Consider the following 24,533-nt stretch of genomic DNA (forward strand, 5'->3'; position numbering starts at 1 on the left):
CTTGTCTGACTGCAGACATCATGGGCCAGAGGAGCTTCTGGTCTTTTAAGTGCCCTGGGTCAGGTGCTTAGCAGGGAGCTGGACTGACGCAGCACCATGCCCAACACAGGGGGTCAGATTCTCCCTTCAGCCCCATGCTGTTTTCTTAAGCAAGTCCTTATGATGAGCCTCAGTTTCTCCATCTGCATAACGGGGATTAACTGAAGCAGAGAAGGCACCCACAGGCTTGTCCTGAGTGTGTCTGAACAACATTTTATTAGCATCTGAAGTCAGAGCTAGTCAGGAGAGCTGGCTCCTTTGTTCACTAAAATGTCTGGGTTCCTGAGAGGCTCAGAGTGCCTTCGGGTATGGGAAAGGCTGATTCAGGTTCAGTGGTAACTTTATCATCTCCTGGCCAAGTTCTCTTCCTGCCAGGGTCTCGGCCTCTCCCTGTAGATGGAAGCCCACGTCCCACTGTTCAGAAACTGGGGACCCACTGTGCCCACGGGAAGCATGTATGGAGAACAGCTCCAGGCTGGCCAAAACCACCCCGCCCTGACTCCCAATCAGGACTCCAGAGGGCAGCCCCTATGCCCCAAAACAAAGACAGGAGGATCTATGGCAAAATGGAAAGAGTTCTAAAGTTTACTCTTGGGGACAAGAAGCTCAGGGTCTTGCCTCCTACAGGAAATCATGTGGAGTCCTCGTGATTACCTCACTGTCTGGCAGCTGGACCCCTGGGCACAGTGGGGGCTGAGCCAAGGTCTGAGAGAGCTGGGATAGGTAACTAACTGTGTGCTCGTCCCCAAGTGGAGCTTCCCAGGATACCTAGATCTCATGCCCAAGGCCGCTGTTTGGATTGTGCAGCCATCACAGGAATACTCACAGTGTGAGTGCCCTCGAGCCATTTTATTGAGGGTGAAGTCCATGAGACTGGGAGGGCATCCCCTCAGCATAGAAGAGCACCCCGTGGGCAGTGGCTCTGCTTCCCCAGAGGCTGCAGGGTGCAGGGTCGGTGCTGACAGTGGGGAGGGGGCGGGATTGACCTAGCCCTATCTCTCCTGGCTGTGTGACCTTGGACTCAACATTTCTTCTCACAGTACGAACATAAATGAAGCACCGGCCATGGCCCTTCATGGGGCTGTAGTTACAGTTGATGAGATACAGTGAAGACAAGTGTGTCATGGGAGTGGGCAGGTACTGTTGACCCCAAGAAGACCCCAAATGCTGTTCCCTCCTGGCAAGCTCTCCTGCTGCCAGGGTCTCAGCCTCTCTCTGTGAATGAAAGCCCAGGCACCGCCATTCAAGAATACAAGGAGGTCCCCACTCCAAGGAGGGGGGGATTTAGGGTGTAAGTTAGCATTAGAGTCCACAGCTTTGTTAAGTGACCTGTTCTGGCCACCTCCTATCTGCTCTGTTGGTAAACAAGGGATTCCCTGCCCTAAATAGTATGAGATGGCTGAACATACAACATTGGACAATGGCAGATGAGATTGGCAGCAGTTTATTTGCCACCTGCCTTCACAGCCTGGGGGAGGAGGATGTAGCACGCCATGCAGGGCATACGAGGGTTGCAGCCGGGAGTGGCACCAGGAGCTGAGCCAACAGCAGGGGCTGTGGGAGGCAGCTTTATAGTGACAAAGGGTGTGGTATCCCTGGTTCCTGCAGGAGGCTGTGATTGGCTTGTTTGAATAAATACGTGGGCTGGCTGGGTACTGAAACCCATTAGGCTGAAGCCCAGGTGCAATGCGGCTGTTCTGGCCAATAGGAAACTAGCCAGGTGGGGAGCTTTTCTCCCTGGGTGGGAAAAGGCATGTCTGGAGAGAGCTGGGGAATTCGTGGTTAGGCCTTTGGGACTCAAAGATGTCAAGACAGCCCTTGCATTGTGGGCCTTATAATAAAGTGCTTCAGGCCCTGTGCCCAATCTCACTAACCTTTGCAACATCCCTGTGAGTTACATTTCACAGATGAGGAAACTGAGGCAGGGTATGAACGAAGACCACCCAGGTCAGGCTTTGTACCCAGGTCTCCTGACTCCACAGTACATGCTGTCTGTGTCCGTCAGGGAAGATACCTGTAAGCTGTAATCACTTCCCAAAGCTGGCGCAGCGAGTGGCACTGTCTCTGGATGCCCTGGAAGTTCTCTGCCCTTTTCAGAAGAGGATTCTCTGCAGCTTTGTTTCTAGTTGGGATGTAATTGAACAGAACCTCAGACCCTCTTTGGTGCCTACTGAGTGCAGATTGTGGAGCTGGTAAATGGATTTGCATATTAAGTCAATGATATTTCTATTCTGAAGGTCAAGGCTTCCGAGTGTGGAGTTGAGCTGACCAGATTGGTGGGGAGACCTGGGTTCCAGCCTAGCCCAGCCCCTCCCTCACTTTGTGGCTTTGGGCAACCTTTCCTCCTCTGGGCTCAGACTTCTCAGCAGTAACCAGAGGGGACTAGATGGGCTTGAAGACGCTTTCAGTTTTGTTTTGAGATGGGATCTTGCTCTGTTGCTTAGGCCAGAATGCAGTGGTGCAAACATAGGTCACTGCGGCCTCGAACTCCTGGCTTCAAGCAATCGTCCCACCTCAGCCTCCTAAAGTGTTACGATTACAGGTGTGAGCCATCCTGCCCAGGCGGCCTTTCAGTTTCATTGGGCGACGAATCCTCAAAGTCTTTACGTGTGGAATAAAAGGTCCTATGCATGCAGGCAGAGGATTAGAAGGCAAGTGGTGGGAGGACATTTTTGCTCCTGTGGAGTCGGGAAGAGTCATGTTGACTTCATCTTTTGGGGTTAATAGATGGTAAGATGGTAGGAGTGTAAGTCTGAATCTTTCCCCAGCCCCCAACCCAGCCCAGCCTCACCTGCCTTAAGAAATTAACTGTACTTTGCTGGCTAAGGCCTATTTCCAGAAAGTGCTCTGAGGACAGAAAAGTCTGTGAAATTTTGCCACCTGGTTTTTAGAGCCCTGGAGCCCTGAAGTCGTCAGCCCAAACCCAGCTCAGCCAGGCAGACCCTCACCTCCAGACCCATCTCTTGGGGCGTGGGCATTTGCTACACCTTTTAATTTCTTCCTTCCCCTCCTGTAGGGTTGCTGGATTTAGCAAATAAATGCCCAGTGAAATTTTAATTTCAGATAAATACAATTATTTTTTTTTAGACACAGGGTCTTGTTCTGTTGCACAGGCTGGAGTGCAGTGGTGCAATCACAGCTCATTGCAGCTGCAAACTCCTGGGCTCAAGTGATCCTCCTGCCTCAGCCTCCTGAGTAGCTGGGACTACAAGTGCTTCACCCTGCTCGGCTAATTACAAAAAAAAACTGTAGAGACAGTGTCTTGCCATGTTGCCCAGGCTGGTCTCCCAAAGTGCTAGGATTACAGGTGTGAGCCACTGCACCCAGTGTCAAACAAGTTTTAATATAAATATGTCTCAAGATTCCCTGTTCCTAGGACCCAGAACCTGTCCTTATCCGGAATCTGTCTCCTCTGTCCTCAGCCTCTTGCACTTTGAGGCCCAGGGTTTCTTCTGCCTCCAGGGACAGGAGTGTGTCAGCTTGGCCCAGGGACTTGGTATATGTCTGTATGATACTGATAAAACAGAAAATAATAACAGCAGCTGAGAAAGCTGAGTTCCAAGCTCATATCACCACGGGTGGGCTGGATTTGAACCTGAGTTTTTGTGTCGTTTTGTGCTCTTCTTTCAGCGCCAGGGTAGATTTACAGAGTCAGCTCACAACAGAGGAATCTGGTGCAAACCTGCAGGCTTATTGCTGTGGGTCAGGTGGCAGCGCCGCGGTGTGTGCTGAGAGCAGCGGGTGGGCCCTGTCCCTGTGCAGGGCCAACCAGCCCACCATGCCGTATTCAGGCTGCAGGCCAGATTGCTTTGCAGGGGTTGTGTTTGATACCACCTCTCAGTCTGCCGACGAATGCAAGTCCTCGTGACTTCCCCTTTGGTGGCCTGGGCTATTACTGAACCATCTGCTCCCTAGCTGGGCTTGCAGCTGGGAGTTCATGCATGATAGAAACTTTTCCTGCCAGCGTTTGGCGTTTGAAGCCAACCTGATGGGTTGGGATGCAGTGATGTCCTCCATATTTCGGGGAGGTGAAGACAGGCTCCTATGTGGGCACTCATCCAAATTCCATTTGGGGCTTGATGACTTCCAGACATCTCCACTAAAATTGGGGTAAGGAAGTGGGAGCGTGTATTTTAAATCTCATTTTGGAGATGAGGCTAAATTAACTTCTCTGAGATGACACAGTGCATAGCTAGAGAGCCTCAGGCCTGACTTCACACTTACTCTTCCTTCTGGAGTCATGATCTCTCATATCTGTGGCCATTCCTTGGAGGTAGAGCCTGCAAATAAAGGCTGTCACCCTGGCTGCATATGAGAATCACTTAGGGAGGTTTACAAACGCTCAGGTTCAACCTCCAGAGATTCTGATTTAGTTCATCTGGGTGCTGCCAGGCACCAGTGGGTAGTGAAAGCTCCCAGATGATTCTAAGGAGCACACAGGGCTAAGGGTCATCATTGAGGAAGTGAGAGATGGCATAGGCCAGGGGCTCCCAGACCTTACTGCACATTGGAATCATGGGGGATCTTTAAAAATACTGACAGCTTGCTCCCTCCCCCGGACATTCTGATTTGATTAGTGTAAAAATCAGGCTTTTGGCCAGACGTGGTGGCTCGAGCCTATAATCCAAGCACTTTGGAAGGCTGAGGTGGGAGGATCACTTGAGGCCAGGAGTTCGACACCAGCCAGGGCAACATCCCCTGCACCCCCATCTCTATTTTAAAAAATTAAAAATTAGCCAGACATGGTGGCATGCACCTGTATTCTTAGCTACTGGGGAGACTAAGGAAGGAGGATCCCCTGAACCCAAGAGTTCTAGGATGCAGTGAGCTATGATGGCACCACTGCACTCCAGCCTGGGCGATAGAGTGAGACTGTCTCTAAAAAAAGAAAAATTTAACGTTGGGCACAGTGGCTCACGCCTGTAATCCCAGGACTGTGGGAGGCCGAGGTGGGCAGATCACTTGAGATCAGGAGGTTGAGACCAGCCTGGCCAACATAGTGAAACCCCATCTCTACTAAAAATACAAAAATTAGCTGAACATGGTGGCAGGTACTTGTAATCTCAGCTACTTGGGAGGCTGAAGCAAGAGAATTGCTTGAATCCAGGAGGCAGAGGTTGCAGTGAGCCAAGATCATACCACTGCACTCCAGCCTGGGTGACAGAGTGCAACTCTATCTCAAAAAAAAAAAAAATTAAGATTTTAAAAAAGTTCTTCAGACGATTCTAATATTCAGCAAAGTTTGAAAACCATTGGCACAGGATAGGGGCCTTGCTCCTCTGAGTGTGGTCAGCAGACCAGCAGCAACCAGGTCACCTGAGAGCTTATTAGAAATGCAGAATCTCAGGCTGCACCCTGGACCCATTGAACCAGAATCTGCATTTTCTTTCTTTCTCTTTCTTTTTTTCTTTCCTTCTTTTTCTTTTTTTGAGATGGAGTTTCGCTCTTGTCACCCAGGCTGAAGTGCAGTGGCACAATCTCAGCTCACTACAACCTCCACCTCCCAGGTTCAAGAGATTCTCCTGCCTCAGCCTCCCGAGTAGCTGGGATTACAGACATGCACCACCATGCCCAGCTAATTTTTATATTTTTAGTAGAGACAGGGTTTCACCATGTTGGCCAGGCTGGTCTAGAATCTGCATTTTAACAAGATTCCCAGGTGATTTGTATACCTGTTAAAATGTGGCCTAGGGAATGATATGATGATGAGGCAAATAAGGGTGTAATGTTCAAGCCAATCCCTCTGCTCATTCATTTATGCAGTCATTTTACTGACAATCACTGACTACATGCTCTGTGCTAGCACACGCCGGGTGCTGCGTATTCAAAAAGGAACAAAGCCGGGGGTGAGGCAGGCACACAGCTCCTGGTTATAACACAAGGGTAATACCAGCACCTATGGAAGCTTGCAGAGCACACTGTGCGAGAGAGCACAGGAATGTGCCCTTCACTGCCTGGGGAGCAAAGGAATCGTCTCGCAGGGCCTGGGATGTTCAGAGGTAACAGATGCTCAGGACAGCTGCAGGAGAGGTGAGCAGTGCAGGATGATGAAGGGCACCCGTGTCCTTCAGAGGAGCCTTGGCATTCGCTGTGGACAATGAGGGGCCTCCAGAGACTTTAGATAAGAAGGAGAAGAATGTTATGAGTCAGACTGGCCTTTGTGGTAGAGAACTCTAGAAGAGAAAGTGGAAGAACTGGAATAGAGAAAACGTGGTGATCATCAACAACAGTAGTTGGGACTCAGAAAGAATCCAGAGGCTGGCTGGGTGTGTGGTGGCTCACACCTGTAATCTCAGTGCTTTGGGAGGCCTAGCAGGGAGGATTGCTTGAGGCCAAGAGTTCAAGACCAGCCTGAGAAACATAGTGCAACTCCATCTCTACAAAAAAAAAAAGAAAAAATAAGCGAGACAAAAAAAGAATCCAGAGGCCTCTTGATGAGGAGGATGGCAGAGGGGGTGGAGAGGAGGGCCAGGTTCAGGAGATGGTTCTGAGAGAGGATCTAGGTCCACAGGATTTAGGCAGATTGCATACAGGGTGAGAAGGAGTGAGGATGAGCATGACTCCCAGATGTGTAGTTCAGGCAACTTCGTGGAGGTGGCACCATTCAGTGAGATAAAGAACTCTGGAGCACCGGGCACAGTGGCTCATGCATGTAATCCCAGCACTTTGGGAGGCCAAGGCAAGTGGATCACGAGGTTAGGAGTTCAAGACCAGCCTGGCCAACATGGTGAAACCCAATCTCTACTAAAAATACAAAACTTAGCTGGGCGTGGTGGCGCTTGCCTGTAATCCCAGCAACTCAGGAGGCTGAGGCAGGAGAATTGCTTGAACCCAGGAGGCGGAAGTTGCAGTGAGCCAAGATTGCGCCACTGCACTCCAGCCTGGGCAACAGAGTGAGACTCCATCTCAAACAAACAAACAAACAAAAAACAGAACTCTGGAGGCAGAGTGAGCCTGGACAGGTGGAGCAGGAAATTGTGAATTCAGGACTGGAGCTGAGAAGCCGAGGCTGGAAGTAGATCAGGGTGTCAGCAGCATCCAGGGGGCTGCTGAAGCCATAGGAGTGAGTGGAGTAACTTAGGGTGGGAAAGGGAGAGGAGAACAGACACTGGGACCACATTATTCAAAGGTGGATTGGAGGAAGAAGAAAAGGAGAAGCGGGGAGGGAGGTTGGAGAGTGGGAAGGAGCCAGCGAAGACAAAACTTGAAAGAACGGATCAGAAGAGGAAACAGAACTCCTGGAAACAAAAACACACTCAGGAGGAAGAGCATGACTGTGGAGTAAAGTGCTGCAGAGAATGTAAGCAGGAGATGGGGACTAGCAATGGGGTTTGATAATGAGGCCATTAGCCAGTTTCTGCGCTAAGAGGAAAAAGTTAAGTGGTTAAAGATGCAGAGGGAGAGAAGGTAACTACAGAGCCGCATCTCCAGGCGCTGGGAGGAGATGGGATTCAGAGCACAGAGAGAGGAATGAATCTTGGAAAGCAGAGGGAGATGGACGTTGTTCCCATCAGTGTTCTCTGACAAGGCACAAAGGCGTCTGCTGACAGCTGGGAGGAAATGCTGGACTGGGCGGCCTGAGTCGGTGGCTGGGCCTCTGGGGAGTGGGACAGAGGTGGGAGATGGGGCCCCTGTCTGCAGTGGCCCCAGCAGCCTGCATTGCATTGTATTTTTTCCAGCTACAGAGGCTCAGGAGGTGAGCAGAATGAAGGTGGGTGGTTTCCCTCAAGTTTGGGGATTAGGCAAACTGAAGGGCAAGAAAGGAAGGACAAGGGTGCTGTGAGAGCACCACTGGCACCACCATCTTCAGGGTCAAATTTCCCTGCCCTTTGTCTCAGGAAGGTCAAATGCAGGGGCAGTCACCCCCACTCAAAGAACCTTCTTCCTGGGGGATGTTGGCTAATGGGCTGCTGGTCCCTCAGCTGGGCTAGTTCTGTTTGGAAGGAGGAAGCCCCACAGATGTCCCCAGAGGCAGCTTCTGCTCTGTGTCCCCAGAGGCAGCCTCCAGCCCAGATGGCTGTAGAGAATGCAGACCAGCAGGCTCACCTGCCCCAGGGTTGACTCTCCAGCTCCTGAAGGAATCCGGGGATCCCGGGGTTGGAAGAGACCTTAGTGAACAACTAGTCCAGTGGTTCTCAGGCAATGGTGACCCCTACAGGCATTTTGGACATATGTGGGGATATGTCTAAAATGGCACAATTAGAAGAATGCTCCCCATATTTAGTAGGTATAGGCCAGGTATGTCTGGCCTTGTGCAATGCACAATTCAATCCTGCACAGCAAATTCTGTCTCTTACTCCCATGGCTTTATTTACTTCTTTATTTATTTATTAAGAGACAGGGTCTGGCTCTGTTACTCAGGCTGGAGTGCAGTGGCACCATCATAGCTCACTATAACCTCAAACTCACAGGCTCAAGCCATCTTCCTGTCTCGACCTCCTGGGTAGCTGGAACTACAGACAGATGCCACCATACCCAACTAATTTTTTTTTTTTTTTTTTTTTTTGTAGAGATGAGGTCTTGCTATGCTGCCCAGGCTGGTCTCAAACTCGTGGCCTCAAGCAGTCTCCCTGCCTCTGCCTCCCAAAGCGCTGGGATTACAGGCAGGAGCTATTGTGCCTATCCTCCCATGGCTTCTGAATGCCCTGCCAAGCAGTAAAAACGTGTCCAGACTCTCTGTGAACTATGGTTAACAGAAACAGTTTAATTGTCTAGGAATGTTTCTGTATATAAATCAAGGAGTACTGAGCATGGTGTATGCCTGTAATCCCAGCTACTTGCAAGGCTGAGGTGAGAGGATCGCTTGAGCCCAGGAATTTGAATCCTGCCTGGGGAACATAGCAAGACCCCGTCTCTAACAACAACAAAAACATAGCCATAATGTTAGTTCCAGAAAAGTCGAGAGATTGTATGTCAAAACTTTACTAAGAGTTGTGTGTCATTTTGGAAAATCACATCTCTGAAGGCAAAGCTCCCAACAGTAATTGAGTGATTAAAACAACACTCCTGTATCAGTCTACATTTGCATCACATGCATTCATGATGATTCTACATACAGACGCAAGCACGTCATTATTTCATTCTATTATGCATAATCATGTCTGAAGGTTTACATGTTGAAAAGCATATTCTTATAAATTATGTCATTTTAGTTTTATATATCAGTTAGGGAATTCTATTGATTTTTAAAAATATGTCAGTTTTTAAAAAGTAGGGTTTTACTCTGTTACTTTATTTCAGGATAATAGGAGGATATTATCAAATATTTGCTATAAAAGAGGGTGTTTTTAATTCTGGTGGTTAAAAAAGGATCTCGTTACAATCTCTCACTCGGTGAGTTGAATTCTCTCTACAGCAGCTCTAATAACTGGCTGCCCAGCTCTGCTTGAATATCTTCAGGGCAGGGAACTCATCCCCTCTCCAGGTCATCTGTCCCATCATCAGGGAGCTGGCTGTTAGAAAGGGATCGCACACAAGGAGCTGAACCTGTCATTGAGCATCTCCCACCTCTGACTGGTCCTGGTCATGCCTTTCAAGGCTACATAGAACAAGTCAGCTCTTCTACATGAGATATCCTTAATACTTGTAGATGACTGCATTAGTCCATTTTTGCATAACTGTAAAGAGATACCTGAGACTGGGTAATTTATAAAGAAAAGAGGTTTAATCGGTTCATGGTTCTGCAGGCTGTAGGAGAAACATGGCAGCATCTGCTCAGCTTCTGGGGATGCCTCAGGAAACTTACATGGAGGAAAGTGAAGGGGGAAGCAGGCACATCTTATGTGGCTGGAGCACGAGGAAGAGAGAGAGGGGAGGTGCCACACACTTGTAAACAACCAGATTTCCTGAGAACTCTATCATGAGAATAGCACCAAAGGGATGGTGCTAAACCATTCATGAAGGATGCACCCCCACAATCCAATCACCTCCCACCAGGCCCTACCTCCAACATGGGGTATTACAATTGAATGTGACATTTGGGTGAGGACACAGATCCAAACCATAACAGTGACTCTTTACCCCATGCCCCCCCACTACTCTCTTCTCTTCTCCAGGCAGAATTCACCATTCTGTATGTGACATTCTTGTGCCTCCTTGTTATCCTGGCCAATCCAGGCACTGTACGAAGCATGAGGGATTCAGAGAGACCAGTAGGTTCAATTCCGTTCAATGTTTATTTTACAGATTGTTGACTGACCTATGCCATTCACTGTGCTCAGCTCTATGGACACAAAGATGATTTAGAAGCAGCTGTTGTCCCTGGGAGCTCAGCCAGCAGTGAAACAGTCCCGCAAAATGGAGAATTAAACACATATTCATCTCCCTTTTCTCCCAAGACATCCTCTGGACTTATAGGAAGGAGATTTAAAAGAAAACATTAACACACAGGAAGAGAGGCCATCAGCAGATGAAGATTCTACCAAGTTCTAGAAGAGCAGGTGGAGCAGAGGTGTGGGATAGCAGTGTAACAGAGAGGAGAAAACATTAGCTTAGAGCACTCAAAGAAGGGGGTTTGGGAAAGAAGGAACTTATTTGCCCCTAGAGAATCCCTAAGAGGGGGTCCCCAAGGGCCAGGTGTGGCAGAAGGCAAGAAAGAAAGGTGGTACCAGAATAAGGGGATTATTTGAAAGGCCACTTACAAAGCAGTCAGCCCCTACACCAAATGCAGTATTTACAGGCAGAGCCCTATCCCTAGGCCAGAACATTGGAAGTCTCTTCTCAGGATGACTGAGTTGTCCCAGAGAACAGGCATGTGAGGATGCCACTGAGCCAGCTCCCACTGAAAACCCAAAAGCCACACTCAGCTCCTAAGAAAACCCCACTCCAGAACACACAGCTCCCACATGATCAGTGTCTTATTCTTTAATATATAAATATATAGCCAAAGCTAATCCACCCCCAAGGAAAGTCCAGTGTGATTGAGACCGAGGAAAACAAAGAGAAAACCCCTGAGGGAATGGAAACAACATAAGAAACAGAAAAGAACTGAAAACAAAACAAAACAAACCTCACTTTAATGTCCACAATACTAAAAAGGAAACCTCAGAGGACAAGAAAGTGCTCTTGGAAATTAAAATATTTTAAAAATGACTGCCGCCCAAATAAAATATTCAGTAGAATTAGCGATAAAGTTAAGGAAATCCCCCAGAAAGTAGAAGATAAAATTTTAGCAGAATTGGAAAATGCAGTTGAAGAAATCTCCCAGAAAGCAGAGTAACAAGACAAAAGGAAAAGATCATCAAAATGAAAAGAGAATCAATTTGATAGGTTTATGTTGGACTATAGGAGTTCCAGAAAGAACAGAAAATTGAAGGGAGGAAGTTATCAAATACATAATACTGGAAAATTCTCAACCCTGAAGTTTAGAGGCCTTTAAAGAGTCCACTGAGTCCACCCAGCAAAAAGAATGAAAACAGATCCACAGCAATGCATGTCAACCTAAAATCTCAGAGTATCAGAGACAAAGAGAATAACCAAAAAACTTCCACAGAGAAAATACAAAATCCCAATAAATGTTACAATGGCACAAGAATTCTTTGTTTTGTTTTGTTTTGTTTTTAAGATCGGGTCTCACTCTGTCACCCAGGCTGGAGTGCAGTGGCGAGATCACAGCTTGCTGCAGGCTCGAACTCCTGGGCTCAAGCAATCCTTCCACCTCAGCCTCCCGAGTAGCTGAGACTACAGGCATGCACGACCATCCCCTGCCAAAGAATTCTTAATGACAACACTAGGCCCTAGAATGCAGGGCAACCTGGCCTTCAAAACCCAGAGAGAAAGTAATTTCAATCCAGAATTCAGCACTCGGACAAAGTATCATCAAACATGAGGGTAGAATAAAGATACTTTTCAGATATGTCAGGACTCAGCACCCTATTTATGGAAGTTATTAATCATGTGTTCCAGCAAAATAAAAAAGTAAGCCAAGAAAGCCAGACTGAAAAATTCAGAGACAATGGCTCCGTTCTGGAGTGCAGCTGGGAGAAGTCCCAGGCTGATAGCTGTGCAGGGAGCATAGGGAGCTGAGGACAGAGGGCTCATGGCAGGGAGTGCCCTGAAAGATGGAGACTTTAGATAAAGTCCCTAGGTGCCAGAGCTTCTCAACAAAGCATAGAGGAATGTTAAAAGGAGCTTATGAAAAAAGTAAAATAAAGACAATTAGAAATCCCTGGAAAACCAAAAAATCAAAATCTACACACACAAATAAAATGTAACCTTGTACCTTAATTGATTCTGCAGCAACAAGGTTAACATAGTCACAATTATGGAAACATTATTTAACCAAAGATAGTGATAGAATAGGACAGGCAGCATGATACAAGCAAGCCCTCCTCTCTTATGTAAGGTGTAAAAATGACATATACATTTGCTCAATCAGGAAATAACTGTATAAATATATTATTTAGAGATATGAAAATAAATACCAAAGAAACAGCTGAAGAATTAAAAGTGGTTGCCTCCAGGCAATGGACCTGGGATGGGAGAGATGGACCTGGGTTGGATTTTATCCATTATCAATCAGTCTTTCGATAGTTTGACTTTTTTTAACCATGTGCACATATTGGTTTGATAAACATATAAAAACCTCAAATCAAAATGTGCTCAGTGGTCAGGCATGGTGGCTCATACTTGTAATCCTAGCACTTTGGGAGACCAAGGCAGAAGGATTGCTTGAGCTCAGGAGTTATTGACCAGCCTGGGCAACGTAGTGAGACCTCAGCTCTATATAAAATTAAAAAGCAGTCCAGGCGCAGTGGCTCACGCCTGTAATCCCAGCTCTCTGGGAGGCCGAGGCGGGTGGATCACCTGAGGTCAGGAGTTTGAGATCAGCCTGACCAACATGGTGAAACCCTGTCTCTACTACAAATACAAAAATTAGCTGGATATGGTGGCAGGCGCCTGTAATCACAGCTACTCCGGAGGCTGAGGCAGGAGAATCGCTTGAACCTGGGAGGCAGAGGTTGCAGTGAGCCAAGATTGCGCCACTGCACTCCAGCCTGGGTGACAGACTGAGACTCCATCTCAAAATAAAATAAAATAAAAGCAAATGTGGTAAATGACAAGCAGCATGCATTGAGGGAAGATGCAGGCAGCCTGGACCGAGAGGCTGGCCGGTGGTGAAGATGACCAGTGTGGTATTACTAGCAGGCTTTAGTATCCCTGGAGCATGATGTCCAAGATGGGCTGCCCGGAAAATGAGGAAGGCTGGTGGGACCAGGTCACAGGAGCAATGTAGACTCTGGCAGAGACTTGGACTCCATCCCTGTGGCAATGAGGAGCCGCTTAGGGGTTATCAGAAGGAAAGTGATATGATTGAGTTTGGGTTTTAGAAATACACCTTGATAGCAATCATTCTGGAAGCTGATTCTAAATGGGTCAGCAATGGAAAAGGAAAATCCATTTAGGAGGCCATTGCAGCAACCAGGTAGGGGAGGATATGGTGGTCTGAACCAAGACAGTGGGTGGAGGGTTGGGGGAAGCAAATTAAGGCAAATATTTAGAGGGTAAATGTACAGCAAGACTTGATTGATTGAACACAAAGGATGAGGAGGCTTTACCTGGAGGAATGGGCAGATGACCAGGCAACTCACTAAATAAGGTAGAGGTTTGGTGGTTGAGATGTTGATTCAGTGTTGAACATGTTGAGCTTGAGGTGCTTTCAGGAAACACCATGAAGATGTCTAGGAGCCTGCTGAAGATACAAATTAGCTGCCCTGGGGAAAGGTCAGTCTTGGAAGTGTAGACTTAGGGACCATCAGTCTTTGCTGGGCAATGGGGCAGTGGCCCAAAGAGCAGCTAGTGAGAAAAATGTGGACCAGGGACAAAAACCTGGATTTTAGCATTTAAAGGGCAGGCTAATCATGCCCTAGATAAGGTTGAATATCTTTTCATCTATTCCTGAGTCATTTTTGTTTCCCTTTCTGTGAAATACCTATTTTGGGTTTCAATCATTTTTCTATTTCTATTAATTTAAAGCTAGATCCATTGTCTAGCTGAATGATAAAACTATAGAAAAATATGATGAAACTCCCACCAGAGTAAGGAGCACTTACATGAAGTATTAAATAAAGCAGTTAAATAGGAAAAAGGAAATGAAGCACCAAATTAGAACACAGGAAGTAATTTTGTATCAGTAATATGAAATGAGTGATTTCATAACTTGAAATCCCAAGACAGTCAATGGGAAAAAATATAAATAGTAAGAATTCTATACAATTTCTGATATGAAATTAATATGGCAAATTAATAGCACTCCCATATAAAACAATAGGAAGTTTAAAAATACAATGGAAGGTGAAAACCAATTGTAATAACAATGAACGTGCAAGGTTCATATGAAGAATTTTAAAACATTATTGAGGAACATAATAGAAGAACTTGTGAAATGGAAATAAGAAACTCCATTCTTGAATTGGAAAATGTTGATCCGAAGTATTATAAAGTTGTTAATTCTTCTAAATTATGCTTTACACTTAAATACCTAGATAACTTTTTTCTTGCAACCAGACAAGCTTATTCTTAAGTTTATACAGAAAAATAAATATGCACAAATATCCAGGAAGTTTTCTTTAAAAAAAAAAACCCATGAGATGAGATCAGTTTCATCATATATGAAAACATAATTAAAATAGAGAAGTATGTGGGAATATTTGGTCAGATCAACAGAACAGAATGAAGAGCTCAGAAATAGACCCAAATTAATATGGGAATTTAGTATGTCATAAAATGGCATCTCATATCACAGGGGAAAAGACAGGTGGTGCAATATATATGGCTGGGACAGCTGAAGATATATTTAGGAGAAAAGATGATTCCCACATTACTCTTTACATCAAAATAATGGAGAAAATATTCAAGTTAAAGCTGAAGTCATAAAAGCACTAGAAGAAAACACGGAGCATAGACACACACCAACACCTCTGTACACACACACACACACACAGTCTTGGAGTAAAGAAAGACTCATGAAGCCATAACACACACAAAAATTAAATCAGCCGGGCATGGTGGCTCATGCCTGTAATCCTAGCACTCTGGGAGGCTGAGGCAGATAGACTACTTGAGGCTGGTAGACTGCTTGAGGCCAGGAGTTCAAGACCATCCTGGGCAACATGGTGAAACCTCGTCTCTACTAAAAATACCAAAAAAGTTAGCTGGGTGTGGTGGCATGTGCCTGTAATCCCAGCTACTCAGGAGGCTGAGGCAGGGGAATTGCTTGAACCCAGGAGGCCAAGGTTGCAGTGATCTGAGATTGAGCCACTGCATTCTAGCCTGGGTGACACAGCGAGACCCTGTCTCAAAAAAAAAAAAAATTAAATCAACTATATAAAAATGACTTACTTCTGCACTGGAAAAAAGCCACATATATAAGATCTTACATTATGATAAATTGGGAAAAGATATTTAGAAGCATACGTGGCAGACAAATGACTACTTTTTTCTATATAAATAATTTTGTATAGATACAGGGTACCTTTGAAAGGACACATACATGTATCCCCCCCTTAGGTATCTCTCCCTCCCTCCTTCCCTTTCCTCCCTTCCTTCCTTCCTTCCTCCCTCCCTTCCTGCCTTCCTTCCTCCTTTCCTCCCTTCCTCCCTTCTTCTCTTCCTTCCCTCAAATGAGGAGAAAACATCCTTCATGTTATCCCAGCACCTTTTCTTGAATAGCACCTTCTTTCCCTCACCAACTTGAAATGCCAATTGGATTTTATATTCTGCTCCTTTGATCTGTCTGTTTCCTCTGACACCAGAATTTTACTGCTGCAATTACTACAGATTTAAAATATACCTTTTTCATACTTGGTATGACAAGTGTGCCCTGTTCTAATTCAGTCTTTTTCCCCGACATTTTCTTATGAATTTCCTCATACTTATTCATCCAGATTAATGTGAGATTCATTTTATCAAATTCTACTCAAAACTCAATTGAGATTTTGATTGCAATTATGGGAAATGCATTAGGTGAATTTGGGCAAGACTGACATTTTTACAATATCAAGTCTCCTCATCTTGAAACAAAGTATGGCCTCCTCTAAATTCAAATTATTCAGTAAAGCATAAGGGCTTTTCTGTACGGGGTCTTGCACTCTTCTTGTTAAAATTCTTCCCTAATATTTTATATTTTAGTTGCTACTATGAATGAAATTCTCTTTCCCATTCTATTTTCAGGTTGGTTGTTGCCACTGTATTCAAAAGCTAAGAAAATTATCTACATTTCTTTTATAACTGCCTTATTGAACTCTCTTATTAATTATAATTTTCACTTGATCTTCAGATTTTCTGTGGAGTAAATCGGGTTTTTGACTCCCTCTTTACAATAATTAAATCACATTTTTTTTTAAAAAAAGAAAAAGTCTCTTTTTTTTTTTTTTTGTTCTTTTTTAAGACAAAGTCTCAATCTGTCTCCCAGGCCGGAGTGTAGTGGCCCGATCTTGGCTCACTGCAACCTTCGCCTCCTGGGTTCAAGCGATTCTCCTGCCTCAGCCTCCCGAGTAGCTGGAATTACAGGTGTGTGCCAGCACACTTGGCTAATTTTTGTATTTTTAGTAGAGACGGGGTTTCACCACGTTGGCCAGGCTGGTCTCGAACTCCCGAACTCAAGTGATCCTCACGCCTTGGCTTCCCAAAGTGCTGGGATACAGGCAGGAGCCGCCACACCCGGCCTTATTTTTCTTTTGGCTAGAACTCACTTTCAAACAACATTTCATGACAGCGTTCATCAAGGAAATTCTTATGCATTCACAGGTCAGAGTTTTATCTTTAAGAATAATGTTAGCTCTTGGTTTAGATTTGTTCTTTATCCTGCTTTGGGATTATCTCTTTATTGCTAGTTTAGTAAGAATTTTTTTTTAAAAAAGTATATTGGATTTTATCAAATGTCCTTTGGGCTTCTATCAAATGATGGTATGATTTTTCTCCTTTCATCTATTCATGAGATAAATTGCATTAAGAGATTTCCCAAGGCTGGGCACAGTGGCTTACGCCTGTAATCTTAACACTTTGGGAGGCCAAGGCGGGCCGATCACCTGAGGTCGGGAGTTTGAGACCAGCCTGACCAACATGGAGAAACCCCGTCTCTACTAAAAATACAAAATTAGCCAGGCATGGTGGCACATTAGCCTCAGCTACTCGGGAGGCTGAGGTAGGAGAATTGCTTGAACTCGGGAGGCGGAGATTGTGGTGAGCCGAGATCGCACCATTGTACCCCACCCTGAGCAACAAGAGTGAAACCCCGTCTCAAAAATAAAAAGAAGAGAGAGAGAGAGAGATTTCCCAATGTTGACAATTTTCAAATTCCTGGAAAAAAACTTTACTTTGTCGTTATGTTATTATTTTTATTATTCTTCTGCTGAATTCTATTTGTAATATTTTATTTTTGTTCTCACTAATGTTGGTATCTGAGAATATAGATTGCTCTTCCAAAAAGCTTAGCTGAGATGGGGAGAAAAGAGAGGGCCAGAACTCTAGAGAGACCCAGGGTGGAGGAAGTGGACATTGCGAGCATATTAATAGGCTTTGGGGATGCAGCCAAGAGGAGGAAGAACTTAGGGATATGAGAGAAGGAGGAGAGCAACGAGGCACCAGGGGAGAGAGACGGCAGCAGGGCCAGCACACCAGTGTCCTGGGGCCGCCAGCAGGAAGAGAACAGAACCATCACCTGGACTGTTCTGGAATGAAGGAGGACAAGGCAGGTGGCATAGATTAAATCTGCAGAGGGTACAACGACGTCAGAGCAGGGCACAGCTGGAAGCTTTGGTGGGCGTCAGGGCTGTGGGAGCAAGATTGTCTGCAGGGTTGGTAGGTGAGGACTTGAGGCAGATTATGAACATTGAAAACAGTTGCCAAGAGAAGTGGGGACAACCCAGAGGATTGCCAGGGGGTGCAGAGGCCCCACTGAGGTTAAAAACCATGGCTTTAGGTGGCATCAGTTTGCAAGGTTTTGCCATTATTCCACTTAGAGGCACTGTGGGAGTGGGGCTGATCCAGACTGGGTGTTGATGGATGAGTGTGGAAGGCAGACAGCGAGGCCAGGGAGTTGCGCAGGTCCCATGTCAGCCAGGGAACGGCAAGGAGCAGAAGAGGACACACACAGCAAGCAGGCCTCTCTGCAAGACGCTATCATAGTTTGTCTTTGCTTTATATTTCCACCTTGAGGCAAAATTTTCCATTTCTGCCCTGTCACAAAACAAACAGGATGCACCATGGCTTAAGCTAGATCACTTATGTAACGGATTCCATGCTCTGCCACGTTCTTGACAGTTACAAAACGTCTGTGCTGCTGGGACATCATGTTGGGACAACAGGACGTGTGTGCTAATGTGGAGGGCATTCTGGGACAGGGGGCGCCTGAGCCCCTGCTTCCACTTCGGGCAGTTAGGGCATCGACAGGAGAGTGGCTCAGGTGATCAGGCAAGCAGGCTGGCCCAGCCAGGGAATGTCCCCACTAGCCTGATAGGCTGGGAGCAAGGGGACTGGTGGGGACGGGGCTGCAGGGAATTGGCTTGGGTGTGGGTGCCTTAGGGAGCTGGAGGCACAGGGCCCAGGAGGCTGGCCCCAGGAACAGGCCTTTATATGGACACTAAGGTCACCCTAAATGATGCCAGGGCATGAAGTGGATGGGGTGTGACCTGAGTGACCTGCTCAAGAGCCCCCTGCTAGTAAATGGTAGGGTGGCACACACCCAGGTCTGGGGCTCCTTAGAGGACAGCAGGTGGCCTTCCTGGTGAGGGTGTGACCTATGGGCACCTGCTGTCCTGCAGGACCTAGAACCTGAGCCCTTGCTCTTCCACTTCAGGCAGTTAGGGCATCGATGAGAGAGTGGCTCAGGTGGCCTGCAGTGCAGCTCGGCCCAGACGCTGCCATCATTCCTCCTTGCCTGTGCCTGGCCTCTGGGTGGCTGGGGAAGGTGTCCAACCCTGAAGGTGCCCAGGCAGCTGGGGAACACAGCGCAGCCTTCCAGGACCAAGGGACCTGCCCCCCTTTCACAGTGACCGAGCCCTCACCTCCCCTTCTTGGCATGTTCTTCTGGGGCTGGCCACCTCCAGATGCCAGAAGGGTACAGTGGCTGTGAGATTTGGCTTCCAAAACACTGGGTTCAAACGCTGACTGCACCATTGCCAGCTGTGTGACCTTGGGCAAGTGGCCATCTCTGAGTTTCAGTTTTCTCATCTGCAAAAAGGGGACGAGACTTAGATTTCCCCTGCCAGTCACTTTCCTAATTAAAGCAGAGTCTGTGTTCACTGTTGGGTTCTCTGAGAGGGTGAGTGGCACATGGGGGTTTATCTGGGCATGCCCTCAGGATCCACACCTGCGGAGGGGAAGCAGGATTGGGCAGGAGGAGAGGCTAGGCTGCAGCACAGGCCCTGTGAAGACCTCCCTGACTTCAGGGAAGCTCTGAAGTGGAGACAGCCCTGCAGAGCTCTCCAGAGTCAGCAGCTGAAGTGGTTTGCCGTGGGAAGGAGGTTTGACTTTGGATAACGTGACTTTCTTTAGTCAAGGACAGTTCCTGAAGAGGGATGAGGACTGTCAGGGTGGCAGCACTCCCAGCAGCTGGGGACTAAGTCCTTCTGTTATAAAAGGGGATCTGGCCTGTGCATCACAACGCGCCCTAATGCATTCATCAAACTACACTATTATTAGCATGGCTGCACACAGACAAGCAGGAACTTGGCTGGGATGAGCTGGCCAATGCATCGGTCATCGGAGCCTGTCCTGGGCTCAGCTCCTGCATGGACTGGCTGATTTGGAGGGGCCATGAACCCCCTAATACCATGTGAAAAAAACCTGAATATCTTTTCTGAGGTGAGAGTCCAATTTTTATCAGCTTCCAAAAGGACTCTGTGACCTTAATGTTTAGGAATCATTACTCTAGGGTCACATTTCAAGTAGAGAAGCCTTTACCTTCCGCTCTGCATCCTGCCTCTCCCAGCTAACCATGTCAGGGAAGCCCCCTCCAGACCTCTAGAATCCTCTAGAATCCCTTCCCCCTCCGGCCCCTCCTCCAATCCTGTAACCGCCACACCAGTCCTAACCTAAGAGTTGTGTGTTTGCATCTGGATCTCAATCCTGCCCTGCCATTCACAATCCACATGGCTTTGGCAAGTTTCTGAACTTCCATGAACCTTAGTCTCATCTGTGAAATGCAAATGGTTATACCGATGTGATAGCTACATCCTGAAGATGGATTCTATGAGATGGTTGAGGGAAGTGCCCTGCACATCATGTAGACCAGAGCAGGTAATTCATAAACAAAAATCATTTTCTTTTGGGGGTTCAATCATCCTTTTCCCTTTCCTGTTTGCCTCTCCTAGCACACCTGAGCATAACTGGATAGTGCCTCAAAACCAGGATGGCTCAAGTCCAGCTGTTCCCAGCACAGGCCCTCACAGCTGGGTCTCTTCTAGCTCCCCATTTGCAGTCCCCACATAGAAGCTGGAGCCCTCAGCAGGTGGCCTTGTTCCTAGGATCCTGAGAAAACACTTGATTCATAGGAACCACAAGTTACATCGGATGAATCCTTAAGCATTCCCAAAGGGCATTCATTCCCACCTGGCTCTCATCGCATCCCTGTGTGGTGGGCAGGGCAGGGATTACGTCTCTGTTTCCCAGAGGGGGGATGGCATTCCTCCAGGCATATCCAGCTTCCCAAACTCATGTGGTTCCAGTGGTGATGTGGTTTGGCTTTGTGTAAATTTCATCCTGAATTGTAATCCCCAGGTGTTGAGGGAGGAATCTGGTGGGAGGTGATTGGAACATGGGTGCGATTTACCCCATGCTGTTCTAGTGATAGTGAGTGAGTTCTCACAAGATCTGATGGTTTCATAAGGGGCACTTCCCCCTTCACTCCCCACTCTTCTCTCTCCTGCCGCCATGTGAAAAGGTCCTTGCTTCCCCTTCGCCTTCCCCTGTGATTATAAGTTTCCTGAGGCCTCCCCAGCCATGTGGAGCTATGAGTCAATTAAAGCTCTTTCCTTTCTAAATTACCCAGTCTCGGGTATTTCTTTAGAGCAGTGTGAGAACAGACTAATACAAGTGGCCAAACTAAATTCTCCTTTGGATGTCGTAGTGTAGTGGTTAAGAATGAGACATGTCAGCCAGACTTACTGTCTGGGTTCAGATCCCAGCTCTGCTACTTACTAGTTGTAGAACCCTGGATGTTTCATGTTACCTATCTGTACCTCAGTTTCTTCATCTGTAAAAATGGGGAAAATAATGGCTTCTTTGTCATGGGCTGTCCCAGGAATAGATGTGCCTGCTATTGTGTAAATGTGAGCTCTTGTGTGAATGGCGTATTATTCGCCACTGCACCTTCTCGGGGTTGGAGCCCACCAGCCCTTTCTCGCCACATTGAAGCATCATTCACTATATTCTGTTTTTTCTCAAAATGTGTCAGTATTTTCAATGGGCTTCCAAGGGCTTCATTTGAGACCTGGGCCCCATACCCGCTTGACTCCTTAAACGTCTTGCATTTTCTTCTGCTTTTAATCATTTTCCCCAGCATTGCTTCCTTCCCCACAGCAACAGCTCTCCTCAACCATCACCCTTCCCAGCAGCTGCGCGCAGCAGCTTCCCAGCTTCCATTCCCCTGACCCGGAAGCTTCTAAATAAAACAAAACCCCTTGGGCTCCTTGACTTCCCCCTTTCCCCTTACTCAAGCCCCTACTGTGGGCTCTGCGGGGGTTTATTTCCCTGAAGCTGCTCTCTTGAGGTCCCCATGGCTGCTCACGTCCTTCCTCAGAGCCCTCTCTCCTTCGGCTGGCACCGCCCCTCCTCCCCACCATCCCCCTCTTCTTCCCCTTGTCCTCCTCCTCCTCCCCTACCAGGTGTCCATTACACTCTCCTAATCTGACCCCGGATTACCAGCCTGCTCCCCATCTCTAGCTCCTCCTCATCCCTGGGCCCCGTCCCAGTCTCCAGCGGGCTGTCCTGGGACCCCCTCTCCTCCCCTCTCCACCCTTGGTGGTCCCTCTGCTCTGCTCTCAGCTCCTCAAATCCTCCTGCCCTAACTCAGACGCTCTGGGAGCTCCAGCCTCTGGCTCTGGCTCTGGGCGGGACTCTTCCCCTGCCGCCTTATTGGGCCCTCAAATTCAAGGAATCCAAGCACCAGATTAACATTTCCTCCTTGCCCCAAAATTAGCTCCTCCTTCTGGTTTCTTTTTGTGACGGTGGCTCTGTCCTCCCAGGCACCGCAAGGGACATCTGGGCCGCGAGGCCTCCTGCCCGCCCACACGCCCCCACCCCAGACGAGCCCTGCCCCCTCCTGCACTTTGCGTTTCTGTTCTTCCTGTTACACATCATTACCTAAAAGTAATTATAAAGTTAATTTTTGTTCTCATGGCGAATTCTCATGCTCATGATAGACAATTTGGAAAACAGAGATAAAGACAAAGAAAACAATAGAAAGTACCCACGATTTCACCAACCAGAGAGACAGAATCACTGTTAATATTTAGGAAGATGGCCTTTCCTCTTTTAAAAAATTTATGCTGAATATAAAAAAATTTTAATTCTTTCAAATTAAAACCATCTATGCAAAGTGTTTTGTATCCTGATTTTGAAACCTATGTATCATGAACATTTCCACCTAGTTAGATATTTTACTACATCTATACATTTTATTCTAAAAATGTAAGCAATTTGCGCATTGGATAAAAACTTTAAAACATGTCATAGGTAGAAAATGAACTTGTAAGGGAAGATTTGTGCTACCAGAAATCAAAAACTATCTTAATGCTACAGTTAAGACTGTGTCTTAGTATAGGAATAGACAAATAGATAAAGAGAAGTGCATATGTGGAAATCTAATTCATGACAAGAAAGAGCACTACAGATTTGTTGGGATAGATTGGGCTATTCAATAAATAGTGTGGGGACAATTGGTTTTCAATATAGAAAATAAAATAAAACTGTGCCCATACATCACATTCTTCACAAAACTCAATTCCATGTATACTCAGTACTCTAACTTAAAAGGCAAAATTGTATAACTTTTAGAAGATAACAGAGATTATCTTTATGATCTCAGGCAAGGAAGGGTTTCTAAACAAGACACAAAAACATAAGCAATAGAGGAGAGAACTGGTAGATCAGACTACATTAAAATTAAGAACTTCTGTTCATCAAATGAATCATAAGTAGAGTGAAAAAAGTCAAAGTCACAAATTGGAAGAAAATATCAGCCACGTATGAAGCCAGCAAAGGCCAAATGCAGCTAATAATATATAAAGACCTTCTATAAATCAATGAGAAAAAGATAACAAAAAGAGCAATAAACAAAAGACACAACGTTTTGCTCATTGTTCAGCATATATTTATTGAAACCTACTGTGTACTGTGCAGTGTTTTTACATCCTGGGGTATATTAATAAATAAGCTAATAAACCTCTCTATCCTCATGGAGCTTGCTTTCCAGCACGGCAACACAGACAATAAACAACAGACATAAGAAATAAGCAAATTATAAAGTATACTAGAAGGTTAAAGTGCCATAGCAAAAACAAAAATAGAGGCATAGAAGCCAGTAGAGAAAGCGAGAGAGAAGGCAGTTTGCAATATTAAATAAGGGCATCAGCACACACCTTGTTGAGAAGGTGAGATGTGCACAAAGACTGGAAGGAAGGGAGGGAGAGATCCAGGGATATTTGGGGGAACAGCATTCCAGGCATAGGGAACAGCCAGAGCAAAGGCTTTAACATGCCTGGTGAGTTTGAAGAACAGCAAGGAGGCCAATGTGGCTGCAACAGAATGATGGAGGGGAAGAATGGAGGAGAAGAGGCTGGGGAAAACATAAGCCAGCACAACATGGTCTTCTCAGCTATTATAAGAATTTCAGTGTGACTCAGAGAGAAATGGGAAGCCATTGCTGCAAACATGAGCCTCGCTGGTGATGCATGCCACGTGGAGAGACTGAGAGGAAGGCCCCACCCTTTCATTCTGACTGTAGTTGAATTTCCATTCAACTTCAATAACTTCCTTTATCATTTTTTGTATGCATATCTGCTGACAATGAATTCTCTTAGCTTTTATTTTATTTTACTTTTTGAAACTGTATTCCCTCATTTTTGAAAAACATTTTCACTGGATATAGAATTCTGTGTTGATAGGGTTTTATTTTCTTTTAGCAGGTGAAGGATGTTGTTCCATAGTCTCCTCATCATCATTGCTTCTTACGGGAAGTCAGCTGTCACTTGTAGTGCTTAATGTGTCCTTCTTGCCCTCCCCCCACCTCTGGATGTTTTTAAGATTTTTCTCTTGTGTTTTAGTTTTCAGGAGTTTGATTATGATGCGGCTAGTGTGTTTTTCTTTGTATTGACCCTGGCTGGAGTTCCCTGAGTTTCTTAGATCTGTACATTCATGTTTTTCACCAAATGTGTGGGAATTTTCAGCCATTTTTTGCTGAAAATATTCTTTTCTGCTCATTCTCTTTCTCCTTTCTTTCTGATTCTCCAATTATATATGTTAGATAACTGTTTTAGTCTATTCACCTGCTGCTG

General features: G+C 46.2%; 1 long non-coding RNA gene across 5 annotated transcripts in view; it reads left to right on the forward strand.

Annotated features, from left to right (window-relative positions):
• Window positions 1–24,533, forward strand: part of LOC134810570 (uncharacterized) — a 57,569-nt gene that overhangs the window by 3,578 nt on the left and 29,458 nt on the right. The window lies entirely within an intron of this gene.

The sequence above is a fragment of the Pan troglodytes genome, chromosome 6 (assembly GCF_028858775.2).
Source record: "Pan troglodytes isolate AG18354 chromosome 6, NHGRI_mPanTro3-v2.0_pri, whole genome shotgun sequence".
NCBI lineage: Eukaryota > Metazoa > Chordata > Mammalia > Primates > Hominidae > Pan > Pan troglodytes.